The sequence below is a fragment of the Arvicola amphibius genome, chromosome 7 (genome assembly GCF_903992535.2).
Source record: "Arvicola amphibius chromosome 7, mArvAmp1.2, whole genome shotgun sequence".
Taxonomy (NCBI): Eukaryota; Metazoa; Chordata; class Mammalia; order Rodentia; family Cricetidae; genus Arvicola; species Arvicola amphibius.
In genome coordinates, this window is record NC_052053.1 from 22,139,823 (window position 1) to 22,165,593 (window position 25,771).

General features: G+C 40.7%; 1 long non-coding RNA gene across 4 annotated transcripts in view; it reads right to left on the bottom strand.

Annotated features, from left to right (window-relative positions):
* The window catches only part of LOC119818840, a 37,884-nt gene that overhangs the window by 10,483 nt on the left and 1,630 nt on the right, over positions 1 to 25,771 (bottom strand). The window contains exons 3-4 of one of the 4 annotated variants that reach the window (XR_005286192.1): positions 18,140 to 19,068; positions 10,770 to 11,474 (exon numbers count right to left, since the gene is read on the bottom strand). This is a non-coding gene — a long non-coding RNA (uncharacterized LOC119818840). Of the gene's footprint in view, positions 1 to 10,769; positions 11,475 to 17,599; positions 19,069 to 25,771 lie in introns of those variants that run through there. The other 3 variants (XR_005286190.1, XR_005286191.1, XR_005286193.1) reach the window with 3 other exon arrangements.

Below are 25,771 nucleotides of genomic sequence, written 5' to 3' on the forward strand. Positions count from 1 at the left end.
CATTTGATGCACACTGCATTTGATGCACACTGCTTTTGATGCACAATGTATTTCATGCACATTGCACTGGCTCCATCAATTGCTTTGGGTACTGATAGCTTACCAATAGCAATCCTAATCCATTCATGTATATGTTTTCATTTGTTTGGTGACCATTAATTTTTTTTCAGCAATGTTTCTGCAGTTTTCAGTGCATACTTATTTAACATTCCTCAACTCCATTTATTCTACAACTCCACTTTATTAAAATAACATAATCACTAACTACATTCTAAATAACTTTTTTCTATCCATAGATAAGTGTAGACCTCACCCCTCATAAAGGAAACTTTTCTTTGCAATAGGGAGTATCCCAAAAAAACTACAACTGATCACAATGCAGAGCTCTAGAACCCAGTTCCACAGATATACCTACAAGATGCTGTCTCTCCTAAGGCTCGAGAAATGTTGCAGGAGAGGGAGCAGGAGATTATAAGAGCCAAGATCAGGGAATTTACTCTGAAGTTGTGTCTTCTAGCAATGTCAGAGCTACACCCATAAAGTCCCATCAACATAACTGTTTAAACATGAGCTGAGCAAGGACAATAGACATGCCAAAGAGGATGGGGTGGGGGAGCATGAAACCTCAACTCTATACAAAGAACCACAGACAGGGAAGAAATTCTGAGAGTGGGAGAAATAGTCCTCTCCAAGGAAGAGCACAATTGGTTATCTAATGTCAAATGGTCAGCCCTGAAAATATGCATACATGTAATATTTTACAGAGTGAGCATGTTATAGTTAGTAAAAATATATGTATATATGTATATTACATGTGTGTGTATGTCACAAGAGATCATAAAAATAAAAGAGACCATGAATTTGAAATTGACAAAAAAGGGGTGTATGGGAGGGTTCAACAGGAGGAAAGGAAGGGGGAAATGATGTAATTATATTACAAGCACAAAATAAAAGGCAAAAGTAAATATAAATAAATAGATAAAAGTGATGTATTCTTTGGCTGCTGCTTAGAATGTTTTCCTCATTTTCATTTTGGATTGTTCCTTGGCAATGGACAGATATAGGACTGAACTTTATATTGACTTCATGTCTCATAATTGTGCTGAATTCCCTCTGCAGGTTTAATCATTTTGAGGAATATTTTTAGGATCCCCTGTGTGTAAGATCAAGTCCTGTGTAAACAGTGAGGGTAGTTCTCCCTTTGTTTTTGGCGTGGCTTTATTTCATCTTCTTGCTTAGTTTCTCTGGCTAAACATCAGTTCCTGTCTGAACAGAAGTACCAAAGGCAGTCTTTAAACACTGAGTGTGATGTTAGTGATATGGAGATATAGTCTTCTTATCATGTTAGAAGGTTCTAAGGGAATCTTTTTTTTTCAACCTGGATATCTACACTCAGCCAAGCTCTCAATCAGAAGTGAGAACAAAATGAAAGACATTTCAAACTTGTCAAGTCTCAGAACCCTTCACACGGTACTTCTTTTCAGGTGCAGCGAATTGAAAGTGGACGACAGCAAAACAAAGGGGCGCAGCAATCAAAGGAAAGATGGAGCTACCAAGAAGCAAAAGTTCCATTGAGCCCAGGAGTACAGGAAATGGAGCCTTAAGACGACCGTGAGTCCAGTAAACAACATTCTAAAATGGAATACTGGCCCTACTAAATGATCCCACAGAGATCTGGGGTAAAGGTTGGGGAGGTTTAAGCATAAAAATATTGCTCTGCAGAAGAAGAAACGGCAAATTCAGGCAGGAAGCCAGTACCCTTAGGAAATAATAAAAACAGATTCTATGTAATTTTTAGAAAAGAGTAAAAAAGAGCTATTTAAACATAGTAGGGAAGACTCCATAAGAAAACGATCCGAACTAGTAATTGTGAAACTAAACTACAGAATGATTTGAAGGTTGCCATAGAAGGACACCTTCGCTGGAACTTCGCACAGAAACTAGTTCTTGGAATGGCCATTGGGCAGCCTCTAGATGGACCCTAAGGCCATTGGACAGCCTCTAGATGCATCCTAAGGCTATTGGACAGCCTCTAAATGGATCCTAAAGCTATTGGACAGCCTCTAGATGCATCCTAAGGCTATTGGACAGCCTCTAGATGCATCCTAAGGCCATTGGAAGCCTCTAGATGGATCCTAAAGCTATTGGACAGCCTCTAGATGGACCCCAAGGCCATTGAACAGCTTCTAGATGAACCCTAAGGCTATTGGACAGCCTCTAGATGGCCAGGATCCTTCCCACCACAGCAATGCTAAAGCCACAAATTTACAATGAGGGATTTAATTATGGTTACAGAACATAAAGAACAAGTGACCTATCTGATGAGAAGACAAAGCACATGTTTTCGACTATCATTTGGACAAGGGTTTGTTTTTCAGTTGCTTGGTATCCATGTTAGGTTCTTCATGGTAAATAGACGCAAGCAACAAGACCTTCCAGATGTGCGGGGGAAGTGACAGGTCTCTAAGGGAATGTGAAGTGTCCTCATGGCATCCTAAAGAGGACAGTGGTAGGAAACTTTTCAAAAGGGTTGCATTGAAAACAAGTGAGTTATTCTTTCGTTTCCCAGAGAAGAATGAAGAGCTGCTGCTAGGAATATTTGAGGTGGAGGAGAAGAAAATTCCCAGAGAGTTAGTTTGCCAGATTTCTCTGAAAATCCTATCACTATTTAACTAGTTTCTAACTTTTGCCTGAAAACTGAGAATGAAATATTGCATCCAATTCATTTTAGGCATAAATTTGAATCCATGAATAAACTTTTTCATTTTTATAGACACCACACCCTTTCCCGTTTTCTAGCTCTTTTCAATTTTGTTCTATAAGACAATCGTGCCATTATGCTCCATGGAAACCATTCCATGCATTCTTGGCATCAGTTTTTGGTTCTCTCCGTATCTTTAACTCCTATTAATATGAATAGGCATGACATCAGTATCAAAAGGTCATGTAGCTTGGCACCCAACACAAGATATGCTCATAATGGATTATTTTCTGTACACGTAATATATACAGATTCTAAGCCTGCCCAGCATATAAACAGTTCTTGAACATATTCTGTCCTTTTTTGAAAAGCAATGCTGTATTTATATGCATAAACCCCATGATTCCTCCTAGCCATTTTGGACATATGATACGTGACTTCACCAAAGAAGCAAAGTGGAAAGTTAAGCAATGATCCAATGAATGTCTTGGATGGAGACAGTCAGTCTGGACCACATAAGTGGTAAGACATCTTTTTTCAGAATCTCTTTTTGAAACTGAAATTATCAATACAGATACCTCAACCTTTCAGTTATTTGTGTGTGTGCTGCAGATTTCTCGGAATGAGGATAGTAACTGGCAATATTTACCTGTTTTTATAGAAAGAGCAGAAATAAGTCTTTTCTAAACAAATGTTAAAGGCTTGGAGGTGGATACAGTTGAGATTAATTTTTTTCACGTGGTAAATGGTGTAGCATAAACTTTAGGTGAATTTTGAAGATTGGGTGTTTTCCAGATATAATTTGACCTAACATTTTAGAAGTAGAGGAGCAGGAGGGAAGACAGATCCTGCTAGGTCCTCCAGTGACTTGTCACAGAGGGGCCTCTACAAGTCTGTGCACATTGTAAAGAACCTTTGGGGTCAGAGTGTAAATTAATAAAAATGTATGAATCAGCACTTTGATCAAAAGTCAAGGTATGTCGTTAAAGCCCTGCAGTATTGTAAGCTCTGCTTCCGCTCTTGTGACACCTTAAAATGACCTCACAGGAAGTGAGAGGAAGAGTTTTATCTTCCAGTTCCCCCCAGTCTGGCGGTTCTGTCCTAGGCAAAGACAGCTAGCTCACTAGCAGTATCACAGAGGGCTTGGTAATGTCTGAGACTGAGCCGACAGATGCTTCAGCCAGGCTCTTTCTTGTTTTCTTGAGCACAATGTATAAACACTCTGAATATGGAGATGACATCAGTTATAGAAGACAAATCAGAAATGCACTCAGAATTAACTATACGACATGGCCAAGAAGTTATTAGGCTAAATAAAGACCTGTTGACGATTTTCAGTGTTGTTTGGCCAAATAGTATAACTGAGACATTTCTGCAAGGGACCTATATTTCTTGGGGATTTCAATCTTCCTCTGTATGTGTAAGCATCTTCACTGCCCACTCTCAGTCTTACGCTTCCTAAAATTACCCCTGTTCTCCAGCCTCCTAAGTATCTTTAGAGCAAGCCACCAAACCTGTTCATGGATGCAGTTCCTAAATTGTGTCCTCCAAACTTTTTGTGCTGTTCTTGCCAATGCTATTCTTGCCAAGTGGATAGTTGAGCTGTTCCTGGCATTTGTCATTTTCCTTACCTCCAGTATGACTTCACTATGAAATATCCCCACAGACTCATGTACTGGGGCTTTAGTTGCCAAATGAGAGGCTTTGGGGAAAGGGTTAGGCAATGAAGACCCTGCCTTTGTTGGTGGATTATTTATTTATACATTTAAAAGCCAAATGGAACTGTATTGGAGGGAGTTGTTCCCTGGGCTTTGGGGGCATGTTTTTGAAAGATGGCTCACACTGACCCTTTGCTGTCTTTTGCCTTTTCCTTGTTCTCCCCCTTCTTCTCCCCTCCCCGTCTGCTTCCCAGTCACGGTGTGGTAAGTAGCCCCTGTGGCCCCGCTACTGCATGGATATCTACTCTGTGACCCATTTCTACTGTCCTACTGTCTGCCACACTGTGCCCATCTGAATGGATCTGGCCACCTCTGAATCGAAGCCTCTGAAAAGGAAGTAAACCCTTCGTTTCAACAGTTGTTTATGTCGGGTGTTTGCTGCAGCAACGGGAACTAGAACAGAGCTCACGGCCTTGCCCTTTCTTTTCTCTTTCTGGGAAAAAGCTTCAACATTACACCTTGCTAAAACTGTAAGCATCATCTGAGTTGACACATCTGGCAAGATTCCTGCGGTCTTTGCTCTTGTTCTGTTTTATTTGTTGCAAATCTGAAGAGTTTTCTCCCCCCAGCTCACGGCTTATTACTTCCCCTGGGGCCTTGCCTTGCCTGGCTCTCTGCTCTGCTGTAGGGAAGCCCAATAACTTGCCCATAATCACATAGCTTGTAAGTGACAAGAGCTCGTCTTGAAACCCAAGCAGCCCTCTGTCAGTGGCATGTTTACCCAATGTGCTCATTGCCTCACCCTTGGTTGCTGCCTTCTCTCTTCCCTCATCTTCCAGTGCCCTGAAGGGATGCTCTGTCCTTGATTAAATCCGTACTGATCACTTATAAATCCTATTCAGTTTTCCATATAGCCCATTACTACCCTAACCGATTTCCTCCAAGATGCTCTCTTCTAAAGACTTCTCTTGCATACACCATCCTCAACATTCTAGCAGATTTTAATTCTATTGGTTGGACAGAAATAGCAGACGATAACTCACATTTCCTATGTAGTTGTTAGCTTTCAGAACCTTTGTATCTGACACAATTTCCTTCTTACTGCTCTATGAAATAGGTGATAGTCCTTTTTCATAGGTAAGAGAAAATATTTACAAAATAAATGTGCTAAAGGATTCACTGAAACAAGAATTTATCTTAAAACAGAGAGACTTATTAGGAACCAACAATAAAAGACAAACCCCAAATTTTTAACTTTGCCAAAGAGTGGCAGATAACAACAACAAAAAAAAAAAAAAAAAAAAAAAAACCACAGACACACCCTCCTCCAACATACTTGCATGATTCAAGCTAAGAGCTAACAATATTAAGTGTTGATAAATATGTGAAATGATAATAGCTGGTGACAGCGTGGGTGAGAAAGGTCAAATGATAATGTCAACTGTGAAACTCGTTGGTGGTTTCTATCAGAGTTAAACACGCGTCAGCATGATACAGGAAGCATGCTCAGGCAACATGTGTGTTCACACCGAGATTCACACTCAGACGCTCCGAAGAGTTCTAGTCAAAACTTCCAAGAGCTGGGCAAAGGAAAATCCTCAGCAGCTAGTGAATGGGTAAATAAATGGCATTATCAAATCTCATTATTCAATAGTGAGAAGGAATGAATTACAACACCTGCAACTATATGCACGAATTGTAAAGATACCATGTCGAGTTAAAGCAGGTCTTAACAATAGGTTGTTTATGTCCTACCTTGCTTTCTGTTGCTGTGATGCATACAAGTGCAACTCGGGAAGGAATGGTTTATTTGACCTTATACTCCCTCAGAGGGAAGTCAGGCAAGAACTCAAGGCAGGAACTAAGGCAGAGACTATAGAACACTGCTTACTGGCTTGCTCAGCTTGATATATATATATATATATATATATATATATATATATATATATATATATATATATATAGCTAGCCCTGGACCACAGAACCCCGGGGGTGGCACCACCCATAGTGGGCTGAGTCCTCTCACCACAACCTTTAATCAAGAGCATAAATGCCCCATAGACTTCCCTATAGGAAATCTGATGGAAACATCTTCCCAATAAAGGTTTCTTCTTCCCATTGGACACACAGGTTTATGTCAAGCTAATGAAAACCAACCAGCACCACATACACCATACATACAGGGAAACATACATACATACATACATAATAGGAAACTTTGCACTGACAAAACCATTTTAATACAAGGATATTTGTGAGAAGCAGTACAGCTGTACTCTAGCCCGGTGATGGGAGGAAAGAATCCAGTGTAGAAGGTAGGAGGCATCATGGGCAGTGATGAAAATGCTACCATGATGGCCAGCTCTATAAAGCTGTAAGCGAGAGGCCACATGTGCCTAGATTTTGTTGGGACCATTTGGAGTGCTGGCCTCCAGCTGCTCTTCCCTGCTAGAGATCTGTACTTTCCTTCTGATTTGAGTTACTGAAAGCTGTGTCAAAGTTGTTTACCAGCTCTGCTTCACGAGCACGTGTTGCCTTAGCCTTGAGGATCAGAGGATGAGGTTTTCACCTGTTGGCCCACCTGTGTTGGGTATATAAGCCTCCATGGTGCTATTGAATAAAGGGCTTCTTACCAGTGACCTAGAGGTCTGTGTCTCTGTCTCTCTGTCTGTGTGTCTTTGTGTGTTTCAATCTCCAGCCCCTTGCCCGAAGCTCGAGAACTGTATGGTAGCGCATACAGATACTTCAATAAAACAAATAATTAGAAATAGAGAAGTGAGACTATTAGACAATAATCAGCAACTTTAGACTCGTTCCAACCTCATTATTTTTTCCTCCCAGTCCCCAGCCCACATTCCTCTACAGCCCTTACCCTGTGCTGTGCTGCAGTTTCTTCTGAGATCAAAACATTCCATCTTGCAAGCAAGCCCTTTAAACCAAAAGGCAAACAATTCAAAGTTGTTACAGGAAGCCCCTGAAACCAAGGAGATTTACCAGGTCCTTCCCTCCCAAGAGTAAACAATACAGACTGCTCAGAGTCCTTCTCAGACTCTGCAAAGCCAAGCTGCAAAGAAACTCTGAGACCAGACCAGTTGCTTAGAATAATCAGAAACTACCCAAGCATCCTGGAGAAGGTTTAGGCAACTGAATCACTTGGAAAAGACACTCTCCAACCCTAACCCACTGAGCTGCCAGCAGGCTGTGCAGTGTGGTTTAGGTCCCCAGCTTTTATAAGCTGGAACTCACGCTGGAGTGGGCTTTGTTGATGCAAATGTCTTTTAGTCATTTTTGCTCCTCTAAGTAACCATTATATTCCTGCGAGTAACCCCAATAAAACTCATTGGTTTATCAAGGTTGGACTTAGCGGTATCTGTACTTTGGTCTGTCATGGGATCACTATATGGAGTGAGTAGATGTGTGTATTGTGTTGCCCAAGGAATTCATTGTAATGCTACACAACACCTTAATCTTTTCATTTTTATTCCCATGGGTGTCAGTGCTGCAAATAATTTATATTGCTTAATCATAGAAACTGACTTAAATGAACAGGATGGGCCCTATGGATTCATGTGTCACAGAGTCTCATGGCTAGATAAGCAAGGCTGTGTTAGAAAGAGCCAGAGCAAGCTATGCTATCGTAATGTTGCCAGCAAGGAAACACTAGCCAAAACAGAATCTGAGGCTCTGTCATTTAGCCCTCGAGGTTGACATAACTTGCTCCTTTGTCATTTCCACAGTCTGGATTTTCTGATTCTACCTCACTGTCCTTAACATATATCTCTTCTTCATAAGCCACCTAAATACATTTTGGGAGATAAATGAACCACAAATAAAGGAAGTAAGGTTATAATAATGATGATAGAGCTTCTATGATAATGGTTCTAGTCCTATATATGGCAAGGGCTGTGGCGGTTTATACTCCATTTATAGTCCTTTCCCCAAAGCACAGAGGTAATTAGTATTTCCTAGTACCAGTGTGTAATGCTCTGAAATTATAGGAAAAGAGAGAGAGATTTTTCTCATTGGTTTCTGTACATATAAAATAAAGTTAAACTTATTTCTGCGCTTGAGAATGTAGCCTGGTTTGACCCCTTAATTTGAGCACTTCCCTGCTCTTCTTCAGGAGTGGCAGTAGCCTGATGCACAGAATAGTTTCTGGTAGCCCTTCCCTTATACTCCATTCTTTTGGACTGCCTCGGTGAGCATCTTTTCCTCTAGCATCTGTTCTAAGATGACCCTGAAGGTTCTAAAAAAGCCCCGGAGGGCAGGATGAGAATTAAGTGGGGGATTTATCCCCCTGGCTCCCTATGCCAGTGTACAAGTTAACTGAACTTCTATTTCAGATGTCACACTGCTGAGAGGTCCTTCTGTCCTGTACTGACTGCAGTGATGGGCTCTAGTTTCCAGGGAGTGTTCCCTTCCCAGCCCCGCACTACAGTGATTGGCTCTAGGTTCCACAAAGCGCTCCTTCCCCTTCTCTCTGCAGGACTAGGTGTGGTAACGAGAATCCCAAAGAGTCTTATTAGAATTTGTCTGTTTCCCCCAGGCATGCTACAGTGCATCGAATGGTGGCCCCCAAAGTGATATGTCCACATCCAAACCCCAGACAGAAACTGCGACAGTCACCATATTTGGAAAAAAAAGATCTTTGCAGGATGATTCAGCTAAGGACCTTGAAATGAAGGGGTAATTCTTAGATGGCTGGGTGGGCCCTAAAGCCGATGATGAGTGTCGCTATAAGGAAAAGGTTAAAGGAGATTCGCTCTGATGGTGTGGGCAGGGCAGAAGGTAACAGGAAGAAAGAGCCTGCAGAGATACAGTCATGAGTCAAAGATGTCCAGTGATGCCAACAGCTACTAGACCCGGAAAGGATTTCCCCTTGAGCCCCCAGAGGTAGTGCAGTCCCCGGAAGCTTCCGTTCAACTTCTGGCTTGCAAGCAAGGAGAAGATGCATTTCTCTTGTTGTAAGCTATCAATTCCGTTGTGAATTGCGACAGCAGACTTGAAAAACCTATGCTCCTGCCCATACCTTTCTTTATACATAGACCCCCTTAAAGCTCTTGTCAATTGCAGATTGTGCGCTACGCTCTACCGGTCTCCTGGCAAGACTAGCTGGATGTGTCTGGCAGTGAGCGAGTGTCTCATCACCACACCTCTCAGCTCTAACGGTGTCCTGGTAACAGAAAATGAAAGTCGTTGTTTATCGTACTTGTTCTTATTAAATAGGCTTTAACTTTAGAGACGTTCATAGCTTTCTTCTCAGCGTGCGTTAGGTCTACATGAATAAGATCCTATCACGGGGGATCATGGGGATAGGCTCTGTAGTAAAGAATTACCATTTTAAAAATGTTTTGTGAAAGTTATTGCTCAGTGGGAGTTGATATTTTAAAATAAAACTTCCAGTTTCATGAATAATCATTTTTATTGCTAATTTCCACAACAATGGTTCTCATAAAGCGTACAATCACTAGGTGGCCTTCTAAAACAATCAGCACTAGAGGGGTCCTAACAAGACTGTGGCATGACTACTGCTTATTTTCAGAAAGAGTCAGGGCACATTTGTGAGGAGAGAAGAGCATTAAGACCAATCATGGGAGCTCGAGGTGAGCAAACAGTGGGAGAAAAAGCAGAGCACCCTGGGCGGCGTGAAGGAGAGCCAGGTGAGTTCCTGATACTAAAAGCCCTGCTTTTCAACAAGAGCTCCAGAGTTCAGAGCAGTAAGTGCTAATTAAAGAGCACAGGCCTGGGGACTTTCAGGAGAGTGCCTGGGACACAAGCCAGCGCAGGAGGGTCTGCTGACTACTGATAAGGGTCTAAGGTGCTGGGTCAACTTCCTAATATACAAATACTGCCTTTTTCAGAGTGGTGGCTTTGGTCCTGGCTCCGCACTTTAACTCCTGGGAGCTTTTAAATGTTGCCAGCACAGGAAGGGCCACCCCAGACCAAGCAGGTTGGGTTTTGAAGGAATGGAATCCAGGCAACGCCAATGTTGAAATGTTTCTAGGATTTTCTAACGCACATCCACAACCGACAGCCACTGTGGAGGGGTCTAGCGACTCAGCCTAGGCTCAAATCCAACACACTTGCTGTTTCCACAGAAAGAGCTTCCTGGGAAACAGCTGCATCCATTTGCCAACTAGACTCCTGTCAATGGTCACTCTCAAGTTACAGCAGTGGGGCTGAGTCCTTGCCGAAGGCCATGTGACCGCAAAGATGAAAACAGTAAGTCTCTAGCTCTTTCTAGCTCTTTCTAGACTCTTTCATGGAAAGAGTCACTACTACTTAGCTTTCCGCTTTCAATGTTTTTTTTTTTTTACGGACTATACCTTTATAGTTGGAAACTGTCTTGTATGTTTTAAGTCCCTTACAGCATCCTCCACCTTTGCACTATGTGGCAGTAGGACCCCGTCGCACCCAGCTTTGATAATGAAAATGCCAAATATCGCATGGTGTACAAATTACCCCAGTAGAGAAACATACTCTACCATACTGAAAAAAAAATGGATAGTCACTTGCTGTTGTTCATGGTAGATAGTTCTACAGATTAGTGAAAGCTTAGCCATGGTGCCTAAGGGAAATACAGGATCAATAAATCCCCCATTCTCACAATTTCCTTAATCGATCAGCTCACACTCCTGCTTTCTGCATTATTTAAAGTTGTATTCAATATGCATTTCCTTAAAGTAATTAGATACAGCGTTTCATTATAGTAACGTATCAGTCTAGAGGAGGTTAACATTTTCCTGACCTAGCCAAACGTACTGTAAATTTCGTAGGTTGTTAGAATTACTGCTTATTATCACTGAGTGCACAAATCCAGCCACTTTCCATAGCTTTGTGGCTCACCAGGGATGGTGCTTGAACCCCGCTTAGCATAGACTCATGTGCAGATTGGTTGACTTCCCCTTCATTTCTCCAAAAATGTAATATCTCTGATTCATTAGCACCGCACCCACTGCTGACGCTGTAAACGCCTGGCTGGATGAAGCTTGTGGCCGTGGATTTTCTCCACGCCCTGCAATACAGTTGTCTTGCCACTAGGAACTCTAGGCAGACTTTTAGCACAACACTTGGGGTCACATTGAAGGTGAATGTCACCAATGAAAAGCACAAACCTGAAACACAAAAGAAAAAGGAAAGAAAGAGGATTTTAAAAGGCAATACACAGCGCAAAGGGGAGCATTGGCAGGATGAAGCAAGCAGGCAGAGCTGTGCTTTGTGGGCGGGGACTCAAGCTCTTCAGCCCTCTTCCGGGGTCTGTGAAAGATGCCAAAGTGCCACAAATGTTGATTTCGGGGATAACAGAGAAACTGAGTAGATGGACTGATAGTGAAGAGGTGAGGGTCTAACACCAAACTGTCAGTTTATTTACCACATTCTTATACATAGGGCATTTGGTAAATAGTTATGTAATAGATTAAAAAATAATCAAGCAAGTGTTCAAATATGCCACAGTCTTTTAAACTTAACAGTTCTTAGGTGTTACATAAAGAACAGGATGACGTTTTCAGAGTCTCGGTGATCTTTTTAAAGAGATCGTATTATGTTTATTTTAGGGGTATGGTAGCCTGCATGTATTTTAAACACCATGTGTGTGTCTGCTGCCTTCAAAACCAGAAAACGGCACCAGATCACTGGGAATTGGAGCTACAAATAGTTACCAACCAGTATGTGGGTACCAGGAGCTGAAGTTGGATCCTTTGCAAGTGTTTATGTTTATAAACACTGAGCCATCTCTTCGGCCCAGGTCCTAGTGATTTTTGTGGACCGCCCCATGTTATCCAAAGAAGTTTTCAACTTAGCAACTTGTTAAAAGTGTTACGGTCACAGACAAAACCCCAAAAGTGAGTAGAGAGTAACCAGTGAAAGGGCAGGCAGAATGCACGTTGGCTTTTGCTCAAGAAAGTTTGGAGCAGTGGTTCTCAACCTGCCTAACGCCGTGACCCTTTAATGCAGTTCCTCATGTTGTGGTGACCCCCAGTCATAAAATTATTTTTGTTGATACTTTTTTTTGTTGTCTGAGGCTGCTTGTTCATTTTTCGGCCACACAGACTCCCGGAATAATCACACAGAAATCTGTATCAATTGCAATACTGCTTGGCCAATAACTTAAGCATATTTTTGGCTAACTCTTTTATCCTAAACTAACCCATCTCCATTAATCTGTGTATCACCACGTGGCTGTGGCTTACCAGGTAAAGTTCCATCCCTATTGTCTGTCTCCAGAAGGGCCACATGGCGTCTCTGACTCCGCCTTCTTTCTTTATGTATATCTCTTCCAGCCTGGCTGTATTCTGCTAAGCCATTGACCAAAAGCAGCTTCTTTATTAACCAATAAAAGCAACACATACACAGAAGGACTTCCCACACCACTTTAAAACTGTCATTTTGCTACTGTTACGAATCATAATGGAACATCTGTGTTTTTCACGGTCCTAGGGGACCCCTGTGAAAGGTTTGTTCGAGCCCAGAGAGATTATGACCCAAAAGTTGAGAATCGCTGGTTTAGAAGATGGAAAAGCCATCACCCATCCTGACCTATACAGTTCTGATCAGACTAGGCTAGCCCTTTTCCCTCAATGAATAAGAATAGCCTCTGAGACTCTTCATGGATAGTAACTGCACTTCACATGGGACCTTGGACCAGTAAAGGATAAATTCCGCTGGTCCACACGTGACCCAAGGCTGTCTATACTACCTGGAATACAGATATCATTTAAATGTTTCTTATTCTCTTGACAGTTATTTTCAAACATAGTTTTTACTAATGTCCAAGATAGTGGTGACAGACACATGCTGAGACCTAGCCTCTTAAAATTATCATAGCTAGCATAGAGTGTCTTGTTACTATTCCAAAGAATTTTTTACATAAAAATGGATTTAACAACTTATGAATAGGAAGGATTATCATCCTCTTTATCTCGTAGTGAGGAAACTGAGGCACAATGGAGGTTAAGTGATAGAATAAAACAGTAGATTATTGAATTTACTCTGAAAAGGAAAAAGGGGAAATATAAATATGATAAGAAAAAGGTAGATTATTGAATCTACTTTTAAAAAGCAACTACTAGTTTTAAATGTTTCAGCCAATGGCTTAGTAAAGAGTAAAGCCAGGTGGGAAATCTGAACAGAGGAATAAAGAGGAAGTAGGCAGAGTCAAAGAGATGCCATGTAGCTGCCGAAGGATAAAAACGCCTGGAACTTTACCTGATAAACCACAGCATTGAGATTTAAGTAAGAGCTAGCTAGAAATATGCTTGAGTCATTGGCCAAACAGTGTTGTAATTAATATAGTTTCTGTGTTATTATTCCGGTCTGGGCATCTGGGAAACAAATGAGCAGTCTCTGTCTACAAAAGGACTAGACATTGCTGATGTATTTATTGCCTTCATATATTATATATAGTTATTGGACTTATTGTGTAAAGTTTACTTATATTAGTTAAAGTCTTCTTTTTTATTTTAGACAAGAAGGAGAGTTATAGTGTTATATAATTTATGTTTGTATAAATAAAGCTTGTCTGAGGTCAGGGTAAAGCAACCACACTAGTCAGCCATACAGGCCAGGCAGTGGTGGCACACACCTTTAATCCCAGCAGCCATACTAGTTAGCCATAGAGGCTGGACAGTGGTGGTACACATCTCTAATCCCAGCACTAGAGAGGAATATAAGGTGGGATGAGACAGAAACTCATTCTCTTTCAGTCTGAAGATTTCAAAGAGGTAAGAGCTCTCTAGTGACTTGGCTGCTTTTCTTTTCTGAGCTTCAGGTTGAACCCCAATACCTGTCTCTGGGTTTTTTTTTAATTGTTCATTCTACGGTTAAGTAGCTTTACCTTGTGACCACCCAGCAGTTCGGTGTAGACTCCATAATAACAACATAAAGGTAATGGCTGCAGCAATAAGTGTTCTAACTAGCACAATTGTGGCGATCATTTCACAAGGAAGATAGATCAAAAAGTCACACGTCACACCGAAGATGCATGTCACTGTTATTTGTCTATAGCACCTCAATAAAGCCAGAAAAATTAAGTAACTAAGCAAAGAGCCAGCATAATTCTGACTCCAGACCCGAACCGACCAAAAGCAGGTGTATATGCACTGTCAAGAGACTGTGCTATAGCTTCATGTGATCAGCAAATTCATCTTGCATTAAATTTCCTGAGTCTGCAGACCTATTAACCAATTAGTAGTATTTGCAGATCATCTGGCTCCCGGATACTCATAAAATACAAGACTTCAGTGCCCTTGGGGAGTCTGTAGATAGTCTACCAGAGCGTACTGAGAGAGATTTACTCTTGTCTGTGTTGTTTTCATCTCTTATGTGTCATCTTTGCTTTATCTCACTAATGTCTCCTCTCAAAAACTGGCTAGAGAATGCGACCTAAGGTATGACTGATTTAATAATTTCATAAGTCAAGGGACATGAACAAGACAAGTTGAGTGGCACTCTTTCCTAGAACAGGGATATCATTCTGGAAATCTCAGAAGGTGCTGTGGCATGAATGGAGAAACCAATTGTTCCGACAAAGACATACTTTATTACACAGAAACAAATGACTTCAGAGCAGGGAGAGCTTCCGACTGTGGCTGCCAGAAGAGCCCAGAAAACAGATTCTGTTTGGCTCGCAACAAAATTAATCATGTGCAGAACGCTTCGATCGCATCGACGTTTCTTATCTAGTACCTGTGGCTGCATATCCGTTTCAGCACAGAAACAAGCAGACGGGAAGGCAGGGATGAAGGGAATGTCTACATTTTTGTTCACGGTCTTTAAGACAGAAACTTGATGAGGAAAAAGAAATGAGGAAACCAGTCCTGTCAGAATGCTGATACTGGCGGAAAAGAATCTGTTTTGTAGGCTGATTTACTAAGGGGACTGGGCTAAATGAACACAATTGGTGCCAGGTGCTGTGAAAAGGCGGGTCTGGGGAGAGCCTCCTAGAGAAGTGAGGGCTATGAACAGGCTGATGACAGCGAAGGGACACTCATCGGGTAGGGGTTAAATCACCACTTCTGTCCTTGACTGCTCTTCATCTTTTCAAGCCTCTTCCAATTTTCAGCTTTCTGATTATCTTTTATCTATGTGTCTGTCTATCAATACATATCTATCCATCCATCTATCACCTATCTAAGCATCTATGTATATATGTATGTATGTGTGCATGTATGTATGTATGTATCTACCTACCTACCTACCCACCTACCTACCTACCTACCTACCTACCTACCTACCTATTGTTCTGTCTCTCCGTCTAGGATCCATGCACATGTGTGTGTGTGCATGTATACATGTAGAGATCACCAGACAGCTTAGGCTGTCATTTCTCATGCTTTTCCATGTCAGGATTATAAGCTTCAACCACCGCAGTTGGCTTAAAGACAAACAAACAAGCAACAACAGAAAACAAAACAAAGGGTTCTGAGGATCGAACTCTGATCCTCATGCTTGCAAGACAAACACTTTATTGACTAAGCTATCTCTCCTGCCTGACTTTCTTATGTTTGAAGGAACTAAAATAAAAGCTGATGGGAAGCAATTAGCAGAAAATGAACAGAACGATAGGTAGTGGTTTGTTTTCTCTTTAAAGCTGTCTAACCTGACGACAACAATAAAACTGAACTCTGTGTGTGGAAGGGGTGGGGGGTTGTCACTGCTGTGTACCTTAGATGTAAGCTAATTCCACTGGAGCAAGAAAGAAGTCATTTGGATGAGTAAAGCCTCTTAAACATCATTTCTTTCTAGTCAAATGTCTCCAGACACTTAACATCTGTATTTACACTTTTAAAATTTGAGACTAGCCGGGCGGTGGTGGCGCACGCCTTTAATCCCAGCACTCGGGAGGCAGAGGCAGACAGATCTCTGTGAGTTCGAGGCCAGCCTGGTCTACAAGAGCTAGTTCCAGGACAGGCTCCAAAGCCACAGAGAAACTCTGTCTCGAAAAACCAAAAAATAAATAAATAAATAAATAAATAAATAAATAAATAAATAAATAATAAAAATAAAACTTGAGACTATTCATAGAAAGTATTGATATTATATGCTATAATGTTATGACTTGACATCATGCTAGGATATCTAATGCCACAGAAAATAGGAAATATATTTGTCTCTTTAATCTCTACTTACTATTTCTTTACATTTAAATTAGGATTAGACACAAAGTTTTAAGAGATGTGCAGAGCTTCTCCATTCATAGAGGAAAAAGTAACGCAGATGTGTGGGTAGGTTCTGAAATGGAGTTGCTGAGCGAATAAGGGACACTCCCAGGCTCTGCATCTTGTTAAATATAGTCTCATCTGTCTGGCCCGGCTGGGGTGTGGCCTCAGAGGGACTAGAACAGATGACTGCACACACGCCTGACTTCTGAGGAAACCATAATTCCAGCAGTGTCTGGACTAGGACACACGCCAGTGGATGAGAGAAAGCCCTTCTGAAATCTCGCTAGCCACCAGAATCTGTAAAGTAACACGGTCTTCACTCCTGTGGCCTTCTGTAACTGAACGCCCCCTAGAATTTATGACTAGCATTGTTTGGCACAGGCATTGTAGCAGCCATGGTCATACTACAAAGGGCTGAAGATATTCACATGCTTGTGAGAGCAGCTCTTCACTTTGAGAAAGTGAACCTTCTGAAGATCCACGGAAAAGGTTGCTTTTTAAGGAAATTTGTTTTCTTTGAAAAAAAATTAGCCTTTCCTTTGCTTTCTTTCTTTGACTATATGCTAATTTTCAAAAGCCAGGTATACTCTTGCTATTTAAATGTCACTGATATATTTGAGATATTTTTCAATGACTGAACATTTAGCAAGCGTATCTATTGCACCATTTCTAAAAGGACAACTGTAAAACCTCTACCATGTGGGACAAGCACATTTAAAAAACGATATGGGCTGGGCTGGAAGCTTGGTTTGGCAGTAGTGTTTGCATTTGACTTTGATCCCAGTAGCATGTAAATAAATAAATGTGGAAGGAAGGAAGAGAGGGAGGGAGGAAGGGAGCGAGGGAGGGAAGAAGGGAGGGAGGGAGAGAGGGAAGGAGGGAGGGAAGAGAAAAGGAAAGACACAATAAAAGGAATATTACATGAGAATTATGGAACCTGAAGGTGAAATGGTGTATTTTTTATTGCTACAGCAATCTAAATCAGTAGAAGCTTCCTAAGGTTAAGGATGGCTAGAAAGACAATGTTATAGAAGTGCACTTACTAACTTTGAAACTAATTATGAAATTAAACCGAAAAGTCATGTCTTTGTTTACTCTTTGTTTACAGTGAAATAAGGCATTAGGCATTGAGTATAAATTTGATTCCAGTCCTGATTTCTCTACCCTGAAGCTTTGGCGAGGTGTAATCTTAGATGTAACCTTACACAGAGCTGTCCCGTCGTCTGCCAATTCAAACCTAGTAACCTACATAGCAGGGAGATTGTGGGGATTAAGTGAGATAACGTTCTGTAAGTGGCTGACATCATGTGAGACACACCAACTGTAAGACAAGAAAGTCAAACGTGAACCAACAAGAAAATGACAGAGTCGGAAATGGATAGGCATACTTTGTCTATTCTCTGCCAGCTCCAGTTACCCATGGGCTTAGTAAGTGACCAAATAAGCTAGCAACCCAGAAATGTACGGCCACTCTAGTCTTCCTACACAGCACAAAGAGGTGCTGGCTCTTTCCTCTCAGAACAGAAAAGGACAGCCTTTCAAAAAGTGGGGATATCCCAATCACCATGCAGTGTATACACTATAACCCCACAGTTCTATTAGCTAGGCATCTAACTTACTTCGTTCTAAGCACCAGGATACAGGGCTGTCCTTCCGAGTGCTAGGTTAGGTTTCCTCCCCCTTAAGCCAAGCGTTGTCCATATCCAGAAAGCGTCATCACAAGCGTCTTGACAGCGCGGGATTACTTGCATTTCGTTATCACGGGTGTGTCAATCACAGCATATACCAAGTGCAGAAAGTCCTGAAAAGGGGTGGATGGTTTACAATCACTGCATTCTCCATCATGCATGCAGGAAATGGAAACAATTGACATTTATATGAGATGGAATTTAGCTCTCTAGACAGATTTACAGTCTTGCTTATGCTCCAATATCCATTAGAGGGAGAGGGTTACAGACATAGAAAGGTTCATGCAATCCTCGGAACATAATTTGATGGAGAATAATATCCCCCAAAGTGCAGGGGAACAGCTTAGTGGCAATCTAATTGAAAGCCACCACAGTAGGGTGAATTTTAGATCCCCAGTGTTGTTCAATGTCTCCTTTTAGGGACAAAATGAAATTGGGAAAATTCTCAGTTCTGGGAAGATAGAAAATATGACATGATTATTATTAACACTTAAAAATACAAGGAGAAATTTTAAAGTGTTTATAGAGATATGTGTGAAACAAAGCATTTTAATAGAAAAAATGAGAAGGAAGCATTAACTTATGTTCAGAATTTAAAATAGTCCCTACTGACACAGTAGGAGGAATGATAAAACAGATATAAAGGCAAATAAATGGACTTGAGGTCATGGTGGAACAAGTCAAAGATACTCATGCATCAATAGGAATTCGTCTTACTCCCTTTCTAAATAGCAGTATCACATGGTAGTCCTTCAAAGGAAGGTAGACTACAGGACCTTGGCAGAGCAGATGAGATGACGGAACCCATTCGATACCTCGGAGTCTCCCACTGAATCACAAGGCAATCCATTACAGAAGACCTAGAGAACACATCGCACTATTAGAAAATATTAAAAGATGAACATCCTGGGTTATTTAGTCAATAGAAAAGATGTTTAAGGAGTTACTTATCTCATGGGGCATAGACTAAATATTATCCATGTTCTACAGGGATGAAGGTGTGTTCTTTATGCCATAAATTACATTCTGAGTACCTAGAAGGGAGAGATTTCTTGATAACAAAATTGTATGTGTGTGTGTGTGTGTGTGTGTGTGTGTGTATTTAAGGAAAACATTGTTCTACAAGGTCTAGAGGTCAATGGCAATTGAGGATCTCTGCCTTATGTGATCATTTGATGTTAAATACCATACATAGATGTTTAACTTAATTCTTGTATACTATAAACACTGCAACTCCACTTCTTCCTCTGACCCATTGCTTTGTGTGTGCGCATTCTCTCCTGAGACGATCCCATCCTCTCTCTTCATTTTTACTACAACTCATACACCTTCATTTTTACTACAACTCATACACCACGACTGACTCCCAAGTCTAGGTCCATCTCTGTTCTTTCCTCTTAAACGGAGGCTCACAGATGCCAATGCCTACTATCCACAGTCACTAGGATGTCTACTGGTATCTCAAAATCAGGATGACTGTAACACAAATAACGAAGAGCAAGTGCATATGCACTGTTCACAGTGGCCAGTGATGCAACCAACTTAAATATCCATCAGTAGACGAACGCACAGACCAAATGCGATATATGTGTGTATATGTAGCAGAATTCTATTCAGCCATTAAAAGGAATAAAGCACCGGCCCTCTATTGTGGATGAATCAGCAAAGCAGAATGCCAAGTGCAAGGAGACTGGCACGAAGGTCATGTGATATATGGCTGTGTTTAAAAGAAATATTCACAATTAGTAAATCAAAAAGGGAAAGCAGACTGCTGGCTTCCAGAGGCGAGGAGAAGAGGGGAATGGGGGAACAACTGCCTAACGAGTAACCTTTGGAGTTAGCACCCATGTGACATACGGTGTTTACTATATGAACGGTTAGAGTGCACAGAGCAGTTAAATAATAGAAACAAGCTTAGTACACATTGCTGAGGTGATCAACCTGCAACACAACATCTAATGTGCTACCTCCTCCATGTGTAGTCAGTCCATCACCATGGTGTTCCTCCTAGAATAAGGCAGAATCGCATGCATTTCACTTCTGAGATGAGGCTATCAGAGACACCACAGCTTGTCTTGGTGAACCATGTACTTAGTCCCCTGCCCTGTCTGTCATTCGCTTTTGAAGCAGTTAGCTATCCTGTCATGAGTATTTCCACAGATATACACACGCTAAACAGGCTATCAACGAACAGCCTGGAACTGGATACGTAGGCTCCAGGCAAGCTTTCAGGCAAGTTCTCCAAGAGATCTGCTTAAGCTCACAAGTGACTCTGAACCAGCTAAGGCACACCCCTAAATCCCTGGCCCTCCAAAACCATCTGAAGGGATGCATGTTGAGTGGCTGAACTCAGGAAGCAATTATCAAACAGCGGCTGGTAATTACTACAATTAGGATATAGCCCTTATGATTTTTATTGCATTCTAAGGATTCAAACTCGTTACACCATCATAAATGGAATTAAGTTTCAACACACGAATCTGAGAAACATTCAAACCATGGTGCAATATGCTTTCCATTCTAAGTCATGATGAGCTATTTGTAATCTTTGGTTATACTTACAGGAGTATATAACATGCACACAGCCTAATCTTTTTTGCCCAGAATCCTCCAGCTTTAACTCCATGTCTGCTCTGTTTCAATCAATCATATCCCTATCTTCTAGGTAGGTTCATATGATTCAGGTTCAGAGAACAGCTCACACTGGATGCTGTGGACCACACCCAACTTGAAGAAAGTCTGAAGGAGCCCAAGGTGAAGAACAGTGAAGGTGAGCCAGGTGAAGAATACTGAAGGTGCCCAGAAGTCCAGAGCTGGTTGGTTGTACAGTAAGAAGGCTGGAAGAAGCCGGAATGGATGGGAAAGGAGAACTTGAAGACAAAAATAACTGTGCAGTCTTAGAAAGGGAAGGGCTCGTGAAGACACTTGTCGGGAGTTGTGCTAAAAAGTCAGGACGCTCAGTGCATCTCAGAATCTGGTGAGGCATGACCACAGTAAGAAGTCTTATATTCCTCTTCATGATCTTCTAAAATGGACATCAGTATTTATAAACAAACCCCTCTTCTTTAGCAAGAGCACACAGTGTTCAGGGCAATCTTTTGCCATTTAGTTTTGGCAGGAGTTTTGTTTTGAGACAAAGTCTTGTTGTGTAGCGTAAGTGGCCTCAATACTGCCATCCTCCTGCCCTCAAGTCTAAAGTGCTAAGACTGTAGGCACAGGAAATTGCCCCTGGTTACACTCAAGGTTTGCCATGTCTAACTCAGGACTCCACAAAGTAAGTCGGAGTACAAGCATGCGCAAACATCAGACCAGAAGATATACAGACAACCTTCCTTAAAGGCTGTGAAACCAAATAAACAAAACAAAATTCCCCGTTCATGACGAAAGCCCATCATTGATTCAGGACATTGCTTCCTTTGATCTGCATTCTTGTTTGTCCAGCCCTCTAAGACCTGGCATCTGTATGTGGCAGGCAGACTTCTGTCATGTAGAAACTTCATGGTATTTCTTTTTAAGTGTTTTGCAAACATATCTCATCACGGAGTATGGAAGGAAGACAACCAATCAAAGAGCAGTTTCTACTTTTTGCATAAAGTTTTTTTCTCGTGAGTCGAAACCCCATGCATAGCCTGCTAATGCCTGAGCACAGGAGCTTTTTGCAGCAAAATGGCTAATTTTATCTGTCACTTATTTCGATACTCTCAGACAAATGGCATCAGAAAAAGAGGCATTAATCAAAATAATTTGTTTAGTCTGCTTATGATTTACTATAATAAAAATGTTTACCTTTGTTTATAAATGAAGCTAATTTGAAGAGCCCAGAAAACCCAGTTTCTGCCTCCAGGTTGTCTTATGCAGAAATGCAACCTTCAACTTTGCACCCATTTAAACCCTTGCTGCTGATCCATCCTTACTAGATACCCCTGTGGGACTTTTCCTCCATGGGTCCTAACCCAGGTCCCAGCCTCCTCCTGATTCTCTTGCTTTCTTTGTAGATTTTAACTGAGCTTTGCCACTATCTCAACTCTGTCACTAACCTTGACCCCAAGTCTCATGAAGCACAGGCCAATTACACTGTCTTCCTAGTGTCTTGCTCATAGAAAACGCTTCTTCAACATGGACTAAACACAAACCCACAGGGAAAAGCACTCCGTTGCTTAGTTAGTTCCTTCCAGAAGTCATCTAGACACCAAGTTTCATCTGAAAACTTTCATGAGCTCTTTTCTCCAAATGTGGTAAGCACACAGAATATATTTTAAATACTTTGTTATTGTTGTAATTTATTTTTTAAAAGCAATATGACTTAGAAATTATTTGAAAGCAAGGCATGATTTTCTTCACAAATGACCACTTAAAATCTGAACAAAATGAAATATTAATGGAACAACCTTAATATGCTAAAAAGAAAAGAAAAGGAAAAACACAACACAACAGCAACTATGAAAGACTATTTGGGTCCAGTAAATGTGACTAGGAGCTATTTCAATGGGCTCCCATTGAACAAAGATGGGAGCATCTACAAAAATGATGGCCAAGGACTGAAGCCACCCAAATAATAAAGTCCATGAAATCAAGATGTTCAAAATGATGATCTTTAGATTTTCCTATGGAAACAAAAACAAAAACAGTTTTGAACTTCTCAAATGAAGGAAAAAATATTTAAGTTAACCAAAGAATTGAAGAAAGAACTCCATAGACACTTTCCAAATAAGTACAGGCAGAATGCTACAATTAGAACATCCCAAGTTTCTGCTCCTAGTGAAATACTGTGTTTGGTTAACGTCTGAATATTAAACTAGCCCATGGATGGTGGATGGGGATCTTTACAATGAGTGAGTCAGGCTGATAGCAACCGTGCTTCTAATAAGCGTAAATACCGTCACTAAGAATGAAACAATCAGTCCTCACATCTTTGATTGTCACTCTGGGCACACACCCAGTTAGTTAGTTAGTTAGTTAGTTAGTTGATTAGTTAATTAGTTAGTGGGAACTTGTTAGTTCTCCCAAAGGGAATCTGCATCTAGTCAAACTTTCAGAGCTCAACCATCACTTAAAATACGACTGTGATGTTGCAGTCAGTCAGGTGAAAAATTCTATGGGACAAGTGTTCTAAATCCTTCAACAAATAACCATCCATTTAAAAACTGATTGGGGTGAGGTTTTAGATGTTAAGATGCTTAGGAGCATATAAACCAAATTTAATATGCGCCATCATTTCACTGAGACTTAAATAAGGGGATTTTTGACAGCGGAGGAAAAATGAGCAGTCAGTGGGAATTAACTGCTGTTAACAAATTTTTGCTAAATGTATTAGCTGTGATAAAATTAGAGACTATTCTTATTTGTTAATGGGTGAGTCTTAAAATTACCCATGAACTGCTGGTGTTAGAGATAGCCTTTAAATTATTCCAGGGAAATAAAAGTGGTGTGTGTGTGTGTGTGTGTGTGTGTGTGTGTGTGTGTGTGTGTGTAAACCTGCACGCATGCAAGTTTGACAAAATAATGTAAGTCCAAAGTAGATGTTAGGAAAAGAAAGATTACTAGTCTATTGTTGGCGCCTTTGCATTTGTTTGGAAGCAATGATATTTCTGCTTTAGAAATGTATTAGGGTGAGATGTGGCGCATATATATACACACACACACACACACACACACATATGCATACATATGCACAAACACACACACAAACATACACACACACAGAAGGTCTATGGAACACTCAGCAAGAATACACTAAAATATATTCCTATTCTTCTATAGTCCAGGTCATCTTTGGTTCCTTCCTGAGTACTCCCAACCTTCTGCCCTTGTGAAGAGAATCATTGTTCTAAATTCTATGTTATTATTACCTATGTTTTTATTTATGCTTTAAAAATTATTTATATGCTTTTTCTTAATACTGTTTTTCATTTTGCTTTTGAAGCTCATAAAAGTGGAATCGTGTTTTATATGTTATTGACTTGCTACTTCTTTTAAAATAGATTTAAAAAAAATCAATGTGTGTGTGCGTGCGTGCGTGTGTGTGTGTATGAGCACATGAGTACAGGAATCCATGGAGGCAGAAGAGGGTGATGCTTCTCTTGGAGTTAGAATTGCAGGTGTTTGGGAGCCAGAACTTGGATTCTGGGAACCAAATTTGGATTCTCTGAAAAGAATAATGTGGACTCTTCACCACTGAGCCAACTCTCCAGCCACTTTCCTTGCTTCTTAGCACAGTATTAAACTTGAAATGATGTGGACTGATGCTTTTAATTGTAGTTGTTTCCTGTCACCTTGTGCCTATATACCAAGAATTTTTAAACCACTGCAAGGCTGGTGGACATTTATTTTTAGTGTTGTATGGATATTCCTTTGCATATCCCCTGGTGTGTAGAAGACCCTAAAATGTGTATGCACCTGCAGCTGCGTTATAGGATACATGCAAATAAAGTTGGATAATGGCAAACTACGTTCTCTATTGGCACATCTCATGATTCTTCCAATACCCAATGCTCTTGATAATTTCCCTTCTCCCTCCTTCACCAGTTGTTATTATTTTTATAGTTCTTATTTTGTTTTTGCCAGACTGTCAAAAAGAATAAAATGATATCTTATTGTAATTACCATATTACTAATTGACTGTTAGTATATTTTCATATGTTGGTTGAACATTTGTTGTTATTACCTTATGAATATATATTTTCTTTTAAAAAAAACTTTTATTCTAATAAGTTGTTTCTCTTTTTCACATTGATCTTGAGTAGCTCTCTGTATACTATGCATATTAACCTTTTGTAGCTATTTGTAAAAGTAATTATTTTGTAGCTCATTTTCTTGCTCCTTCTACAAACCAAGGATCTCAATAATCTTGCACTCTCTTTTCCCTTATGAATCTTTCCCCACATCAGGACCGAGTAGCTACCCCTCTGTATGGTCTTCTAACAGCTTTGTGATTTTGGTTTTTACAAGTAATCTTCAATGCAACTGAAGTCTCCCTGACATTGATAATTGTGAGCCAGGACTTTGGTTTCCTGTTTTCCATGTGGATAGCCAATTGACCCAGAATCATTTATTGAAAAGTTAATTTTTTTTTTGCCCACTGTCCTGAAATACTGGCTCAGTCATAAATCAAGCATCTATCTAAGTCTGGGTATGCTTTTGGACTCTTGAAAATGGACTGAATTTCCATTATCCAAGAGGGGGAAAATAGTAAGTAGAACCGTCTAACTTCTGCAATTTCCTATGTCTTGCAAACCAAGACCTACTAAGTTCTTTCTCAACTTAATTCTCCCCAGCTAGTCACGCCTCCAAAAGCATTATTCCCAGTCTTTCTGGGCTTCTAGCACATCAGGTCAGGAGTTTTTACCTTACAAACTAAAGCATTCTCATGTTGAAACAATATGAGTAACGTTCACCTCATTAGACAGGGCAACATCCTAACCTGCAGGTTGGCATTAATCTCCACAGTGCCCAGCATGTGGCAGAAATGAAGTAAACTCAATTTCTTGTGATATTTTATAAGGATGGATGAGGATGTACATGAGCTACCTCCTGACATGTCGGGGTTGTGCTCACATGAACTAC